Source organism: Ahaetulla prasina, chromosome 3 (assembly GCF_028640845.1).
Source record: "Ahaetulla prasina isolate Xishuangbanna chromosome 3, ASM2864084v1, whole genome shotgun sequence".
NCBI lineage: Eukaryota > Metazoa > Chordata > Lepidosauria > Squamata > Colubridae > Ahaetulla > Ahaetulla prasina.
Genome location: NC_080541.1, coordinates 204,032,826 through 204,042,032, shown reverse-complemented (window position 1 = coordinate 204,042,032; position 9,207 = coordinate 204,032,826).

The window sequence follows — 9,207 nt, the reverse complement described above, 5'->3', positions numbered from 1 at the left end:
ATTTATTTCTATGTTGAATTAAATTTTTTGCCAAATTTACTTTTGAAATACAAAGTTACTTTAGCTGATTGGTAAGTAATGATTACTTTCCAAAAAGAACTATAGAGTATTCTTGTAACGCATTATATGCAAAGCTTATTCAATATACTTTGAGATTTAGCACTATCTTATAGAAAAATAGCAGGCTGTAGACCTGTCAAACTGGAAGCCCACAGGCCACATCCACCCCAGCTCTGCAAAGGCAAAAAATGTCATGATACATCACAATACGCCACGTGACACAGTCGAGTTCGTGCGGTAAGCGAAATTCAACTTTTAAAATTGGTTCCATTCTATTCCAATTAAAATTGGTTCCATTCTATTCTATGTTGTACCTTGATGAACGTATCTTTTCTTTTATGTACACTGAGAGCATATGAACCAAGACAAATTCCTTGTGTGTCCAATCACACTTGGCCAATAAAAATTCTATTCTATTCTATTATAAATAATTCTGTGTTTACTGAGTTTTACAACACTGGCACCAAGAATGGGAAAGTTATTCAATGTGATGGAATGGAGCACAATTTTAAAGCAACCGTGTCCCACCCTTTCAAAGATATTGGATAGGAAGCCAAGAAAAGAAGGGGGAAGTGGGCCAGAAATCTCTTGGAATCAATAGCAACAATCTCATAGGGTCAGATTCTTGGGAGAGGCCTAATGATGCCAAACAGTTGTTGATTAGATGAGGTTTAGTGGCTTGGTGGTCTTTAATTATCTCTGGAGTTGCTCACAAAAATTGGTTCTATCATTCACTTAGAAAACCAACCAGCCTCAACAGGTATTAGAATCTAGTTGATCACTGATCTTGGAAGTTGGGCAGGGTCTGGCTTGGATAGCATCCTTATTAGGATTTTTTTTTTTGCTGGTTAGATTGAATTAAAAAATAATCCAAGAAGAAGGGACTTTCATAGCTTTGCCAAGAAAACAGTATATGTAAAGACTATGAGTCATACTTGACTCAAAGGTGTCTTTTACCTTGCATTAAACTACAGGACTAAAAAGGAAAATCATAAAAAACAGTATGAAGCAATACAATGAGAAAGTCCAACTTGTTTGCAGCAAAACAATAAAAATTAATGGTCAATTAAAGGTAGTTAAAACAGCAGGTCCTAGATAAGGAACAAGCAGGTACTAAGCATTGTGAATGTTCCACCAGAAGGGAGATGAAAAAATAGCTGCTACTTACACCCTTACAAGATGGGTCCTGGGTGACTAATTGCATTTCATCACCTTTTTTCTTTGGAAAACATTCAGTGCATCAGAAAGTACATTGAAACTACCACCATCCTCCAACTGTTGATCTTTCTCATAGCCAGATTAGCTACAAGGTCAACATAATCTATTTATTTATTTTTTATTTATTAAATTTTTATACCGCCCTTCTCCCAAAGGACTCAGGGCGGTGTACAGCCAAAAATAAAACACAAGATATATACAATTAAAACCAACATTTAAAACATAGAAGATTATAAAAGGCTGATAATTAAAAATTTAAATTTTAAATTTTAAAAATATTAACAAAACCCCAAATTAAAATTCAACACTATTATGCCAGTCCCGCTTGAATGAATAAGTATGTTTTTAGCTCACGACGGAAGGTCCGAAGATCAGGCACTTGACGTAGACCAGGGGGAAGTTCGTTCCAGAGCGTCGCTGCCCCCACAGAGAAGGCCCTACTCCTGGGGGCCGCCAGCCGACACTGTTTGGCGGACGGCACCCTGAGTTGACCCTCTCTGTGAGAGCGTACGGGTCGGTGGGAGGCAAAGGGTAACAGCAGGCGGTCTCGTAAGTACCCGGGTCCTAAGCCATGGAGCGCTTTAAAGGTGGTAACCAAAATCTTGAAGCGCACCCAAAAAACCACAGGAAGCCAGTGCAGACTACGGAGCAGTGATGTTACATGGGAGCCATGAGCGGCTCCCATTACTACTCGCGCAGCCGCATTCTGGACTAACTGTAGCCTCCGGGTGCACCTCAAGGGCAGCCCCATGTAGAGAGCATTGCAGTAATCCAACCTAGACGTAACCAGAGCGTGAGTGACCGTGCACAAGGCATCTCGGTCAAGGAAGGGACGCAACTGGCGGACCAAGCAAACTTGGTAAAAGGCCCTCCTGGAGACGGCCGCCAGATGTTCATCAAAGGACAGCCGTCCATCCAGGAGGACGCCCAAGTTGCGAACCACCTCCTTTGGGGTCACTAACTTGCCCCCAACAGTCAGCTGCGGGTGCAGCTGACTGTACCGGGGTGCCGGCATCCACAGCCACTCCATCTTGGAGGGATTGAGCTTGAGTCTGTTTCTCCCCATCCAGACCCGTACAGCTTCCAGGCACCGGGACAGCACTTCGACCACTTCGTTGGGGTGGTCCGGGGTGGAAAAGTACAGCTGAGTATCATCAGCGTACAGATGATAACTCACCCCGAAACCACTTCACTGTGAACAGTCATCTGATGCATGTCCTCCAGATCAGTCATGCCTATAAGACCATACACAAACTTCCTCTTCTTGGCACATCAGTGATATACAGCACAAAAAGTGAAGATCAGGTAAAATCTTTAGCTATAAGTTATATAAAGCAATTATCTCCTCAGTAATTGCAATTCATGGAACATAGAGAATCAGAAAAAACATCATCAAAAAAGCACAACAAAGAATGTTCTTTCTGTGCCAACTCAGAAAGCTCAAATTGCCCAAGGAGCTGCTGATACAGTTCTACAGAGGAATATTGAGTCTGTCATCTGCATCTCTATAACTGTCTGGTTTGGTTCTGCAACCCAACAAGATAGACACAGACTTCAGAGGATATTTAGAACTGCAGAAAAAACAATTGCTACCAACCTGCCTTCCATTGAGGATCTGTATATACTGCACGAGTCAAAAAGAGGGCTGTGAAAATATTTACAGACCCCTCACATCCTGGACATAAATGGTTTCAACTCCTACCCTCAAAACGACGCTATAGAGCACTGCACACTAGAACAACTAGACATAAGAACAGTTTTTTCCCGAATGTCATCACTCTGCTAAACATTAATTCCCTCAACACTGTCAAACTATTTTCTAAATCTGCACTACTATTAATCTTGTCATCATTCCTATCACCCATCTCCTTCCACTTATGACTGTATGTCTGTAACTTTGTTGCTTGTATCCTTACGATTTATATTGATATTAATTGTATCCTGATGGCTTATTTGTACCCTATGACTATCATTAAGTGTTATACCTTATCATTCTTGATGAACATATCTCTTCTTTTATGTACACTCAGAGCATATGCACCAAGACAAATTCGTTGTGCGTCCAGTCACACTTGTCCAATAAAAAAAAAATATCAAAAGAAGTGGAACAAGCGGTATTGGTGAGCTATGATGATCCACTTGACTCCGATGGCAGTTTGGAAGGCAAGGCACTCAGTATCACCCAGGCATTATTGTCCTGTCAAACCCAGGCTGGCGTCTTCTGCCAGCTGCTTCCAGTCAATGTTGCCAACTTACCAGTTATATCAAAACCAAACTAAGGACAGATCAGGCCAAGGAATCCAAAACCAAGCTGGGGCCAGTTCAACCAAGGATTCCTGTAGTCACATCTTTGAAGTCCCATTACAGTGGCCACAAGATAGGCAGCCCTCAACCCTGGCTTTGTTTCTCTTCTAATTGGAGCAGCTACTGTTAAGACCATAAAATCTGGGCTTAGTTAGATGGCTGCAAATAGCTCCTTTTCCGTATCTGTTTACTGCCAGCTAGTTGTCATCCAGTTTTTCAATTCTGCCACCACATTTAAAATTGAATGCAAAGAGAATGATGGCAGGTTCCTGCCCAAGCATGTAATGATGGCTGTCTTTGGGCTATGCCATTCAGCTGCCACAAACTAAAACTGAGTTATGTAGAAAAGACCTGACAATTATGTACATGCCTAATCTCGCAAGAAAAGTGTTCCTACAACCCACTGAACTAGGCTGAAATAAGTAGTTTGTTTATTTGGAATGTTGGGGAACACAACCATTGTCTTTCCATGTTGCCTAAATCAAAACAATTTCTACCAAAATAGATATCAGACTAACAGATATCAGACTGCCTTTGAATGATTAGGATATATTATTTCTGATTGCTATGGGGGAGGTTAGGATTTGATGAGAATTGCAGGAGTTAACTGAGTTAGGAGGGAAAATTTTTAGCATATGCTTGTTTTATTTTTAACTATACCTTGTGTTTGTTCCGGGAAGTGGGGGGGAGGGGGGTTTTGAAGGGAGGGGGAGGGTAGAGGGGAGGGGAGAGGGGAAGGGGAAAGCTTTTTTTTGTAAAAACTTTTTCAATTAAAAAAAAACAATTTCTTAAACTATGGTATAATCTGGGGCATAATCCCCCTAGAGAGGCTTATATTTTCCCCATCTTACTTGCCTTTAGGTGAGCCCTAAAAATGTGGTTCTTTTGTCAAGATTAGATCTGGCAGGCCCTTTTAGGCTGGGAGAGATGGGGGAAAGTGTTTTTTATCTGTTCCTTTAGAGCTACTACTTTTTTTCTTACATAATGTTATTCTCTTCTTGATTTTAAAGTTGTAAAGCTGGCCAGAGTTCCTGGAGTTGGGAGGCCTAAAAGTGGGATGGATGGATGGGGAAGGGAGAAATTTGTTTTGATATATGGGTTAAAAGTCTTCAGGATGTTCAGACAAGAGACAATCTTGCAAAACTGTAGTCTCATAAGAACTGCAGTGTCTTCTCTTTGTATTATCAGTAACAGCTGGGTAGGAGTGGCTTTTTCTCCTGGTTGTGAAAATCTGATTAATGTGTTCTGAGTTGTGCTGTGTTTATCACAGATTATTGCTTGCATTATAGACAAAGCAAGACATCATGGTTCCTCTTGATCCAGAAATATCAAGATATAGCCCCCTACTAGAAAACAAGTCTATCACACCTGATAAAATATTTGGACCAAGGCTATCAGCTTCATCTCTTCTTCCATTGTAACCAATAGCAAAAGAGACACACAGTTGCCACGGGAAAGCTCAGATCCTTTTTTTAAAAAAAAGGCTATAAGTAAAGCCAGCAGTTTTATTCGCGCATAACGCAATTCTGATCTGCATTAAAAAAGAATAATTACTGCAGTTTGAAGATGGAAAGACTTGGAAAAAGAGACGGGAACTATTTTTATCCTTCTACCTCTACTGTCACAGCTCTAAGACCTTTTTATCAGAGTATATAATATTTCCAGAAATATAGAAATTAAGACTGGGGGGGGGATTGGAAACAAATTGAGAAAAGTATTTTTCTTTCTTTCAAATATATCTCTTTGTGTCTTTCTCCTTCCTCCTGCCATTGTGATTTCAGACACAGCTACAACATACAGTACTGGGAAAGCTGGTAAGGATTTATTAGTTGGGTTGGTTCTTAACATTTATAGATTTAAAAAATTGTCTTTCGTGATAGTCTTTCCATCTCTTATTTTAATATTAACTTTCCATCTTTGATTTCCAGATTTTAAAAAGATAAAATAAAATAGGATTTACTTATATGGGCTTGGTATTAAAAGAAGAGAGCTGCCCTCTTGTGGAATCTATTAGTAGATTTCACTGCAGTACCAGTTTTTGAGCAGCACATTTTTCCTTTTTGATATTTCCATTATTTTATAGCACATTCAGTCTGCAATGCCTTCTAGAACTTATGCCTATATCTGTGTAGCTTTTCTGTGTATTTTGCAAAGCAAGCGATCTCTTTCCAAAGAACTGAGCATCAATTTGATAATGCCAAAGACTGCCCCGCCTTGATATGCACACACACTTCTTGCTTGAGCATTTTATTTTAAACCTTTATATCCTGCTTGCTCTCTACGGAGTTCTAGGAAGCTCACTCCCATCAATCAAATTTTAATAAATTGTTGGAAAGCCTTGGTTGAAATTATTGGTAGAGCGGCCAAACCACACTCCTATAGGTGTGGGTGGGGCCACTGATAGGCAGTAGCTCCAAAGGCATGACATAGTCCTGTTTAGTTGTACCTCTGTTGTGCATTGTGACATCTCTTTTTCACCCCAAGAAAACCATGACTGTGCTATCTGCAATATAGACTCCATCAGTGGTGAAATCCATTTTTTTTACTACCAGTTCTGTGGACGTGGCTTGGTGGGCGTGGTGAGGCTTGGTGGGCGTGGTGAGGCTTGGTGTGCATGACAGGGGAAGGATATTGCAAAATCTCCATTCCCACCCTACTTTGGGGCCAGCCAGAGGTGGTATTTGCTGGCTCTGAACTACTCAAAATTTCCACTACCGGTTCTCTGAACTGCTCAAAATTTCCGCCACCGGTTCTCCAGAACCTGTCAGAACCTGCTGGATTTCACCCATGGACTCCATGCACATGAAAGAGATATAAACAGATACAACTCCTATTGATATTGATATTGTTCCTAGTATGATTTGATTGCTTATTTGTACCCTATGACTATCATTAAGTGTTGTACCTTATGATTCTTGATGAATGTATCTTGTCTTTTTATGTACACTGAGAGCATATGCACCAGACAAATTCCTTGTGTGTCCAATCACACTTGGCCAATAAAGAATTCTATTCTATTCTATTCTATTCTATTCTATTCTATTCTTGCACAAGAGCTTTGCCTACTCCATAGTTAATCGCTGAGAAAAGTATTGCAATCACACCAAGCAGATCAGGGGAAGGCTAGGAACTGCCCCTAGACAGGAGGTTGTTTGCACAGAAAGGATTATAAAACATTCACCTTTCAAATAATTGAGTAACTTTGAAGCACATAATCTTTAGAAGGTTCATGGACTGCAAAGAGACCTAGAATTATCCTTGTTCTTCAGGCTCAGCAGCACTTTTAAGACAAGCCAACTCTACACACACTTTTCTTGTCAGGAGCTCGATTTCAAGAATTGTTTATTTGGGGACAACTAGAATAGAAGTGACTCTTTTCCCCCCGCAGTGTTAATTTCATGCATTAAATTTCTTCACAGCTGTGTTCCTTGAAGTCCTAGTTGTATACATTTATTGTTTCAGGCACAAAACAATACTTTCACAGAGAGGGTAATACTAAGCAAGAATATTTGCAATTGCCTGGTTCTGGACTATGCTTTGTTGGCTTATTGCCTAATATGTTCACAGAGAAGATAAATTATAAAATCAACATTATATTTGCTAGAACTTATATTGGACTCTCGTATTGCCAATCTGCTTCATTGTACATTAACCATTTTCATAGACATATAAACAGAGGACTCTCACATAAAAGCACTCCAATCCATAAAAATATGTTCCATCGTCACAAAAAAGCTCTTTCCATATTCTGATTATCCAATAGCTGATGATTAAAGTTCTAATAGAAGCTAATATTTATAGCTCAGGGTTGAACTGTGGGGTTCTTGGAGCTCTCGGAATTTGGTTGTTTTCTTCCAAATGTTTCATTACCCCAACTAGGTCACTTCTTCAGATGCTGGTTATTATTCAGATGCCACAGTAAAGTTATCAAACTACTCCAATAGCACTTAGACTTATATACCGCTTTACAGTGCTTTTACAGCCCTCTCTAAGCGGTTTACAGAGTCAGCATTTTGCCCCTAATAATTTGGGTCCTCATTTTACCCACTTCGGAAGGATGGAATGCTGAGTTAACCTTGAGCCTGGTGAGATTTGAACTGCCAAATTGCAGGCAGCCAGCAATCAGCAGTAGCCTGCAGTACTACACTCTAGCCACTGCGCCACCATGGCTCATAATGCCCTTTAAATCAGGGGTCTCCAACCTTGGTCACTTTAAGACTTGTGGACTTCAACTCCCAGAATTCCTCAGCCAGCTTTGCTAGCTGAGGAACTCTGGGAGTTAAAGTCCACAAGTCTTAAAGTGACCAAGGTTGGAGGCCCCTGATTTAGATGAGTTAGACATCTCCCTGTAGACTACTCATATAACATACTGCTTGATTCTAATTGTTTTTAACAAATTACCTCCTCATAGCTATGTGAATATATGCACATAACACAATTCCAATTTGTGAGTTCAACATTGCAAAGAGAAAATGTTCCCAATATTCTCTGGTTCAGCTTTCAATAGAACTCAATTCAAGGCCTGTAGTCTAAAGATGATAAGACTTGTACTCTTTATTCAGAGTAAATCCAACCTGATCTTAATGACATTTGGGGAGATAGTCCACTGAATAGCCAAGCACTGGCTGTTGGTATGTTATCCCTACTGGATAATAATGTATTATAAAGGTAAAGGTTCCCCTCGCACATATGTGCTAGTTATTCCCGACTCTAGGGGGAGGTGCTCATCTCCATTTCAAAGCCGAAGAGCCAGCGCTGTCCGAAGACGTCTCTGTGGTCATGTGGCCGGCATGACTCAACGCCAAAGAGACACAGAATGCTGTTACCTTCCCACCAAAGGTGGTTCCTATTTTTCTACTTGCATTTTTATGTGCTTTCGAACTGCTAGGTTGGCAGAAGCTGGGACAAGTAAGGGGAGCTCACCCTGTTACGCGGCACTAGGGATTTGAACCGCTGAACTGCCAATCTTTTGATCGACAAGCTCAGTGTCTTAGCCACTGAGCCAGTGCATTAAATACCTACAGGTTAATAAATATGCCAGTCTGGTTTCTTTTTTTAAAAAAAACAGGTGTTCACTTTGCCATGCTATCAATTATTTTGTGCAGCACCAGCTTAATGTGGAGTAGAGACATGTGGTAAGCATCGGTTTGGAGTGGCATTGGAATTTCTAGAAGTGAACCTCCCTATCTGATACTTAGATCTGAAGATAGACTCGAGATTTTCATTATGTACTATCTAACCCGCTATTTCACAATCACAATTATTGGCACAAATGATAGAAGTGAACCTAAGCAGGATCTCTTTGGTATCTTGCTATTATCTATTGCAGGGGTCTCCAACCTTGGCAACTTTAAGCCTGGTGGACTTCAAGTCTCAGAATCCCCCAGCCAGCAAAGGTGGCTGGGGAATTCTGGGAGTTGAAGTCCACCAGGCTTAAAGTTGCCAAGGTTGGAGACCCCTGATCTATTGGATGTCAATCAATATTTTATAGTGGATATCACATGTGGACCAGGGGTGGCATTCACTTACCTTCACTAATGGTTCGCAAATGTGAGTGTGCATGCGTGCTATGCACGTGCCTCCTCCATACATGTGCAGAGCTTTCTGCACATGCGCAGAGGGTCA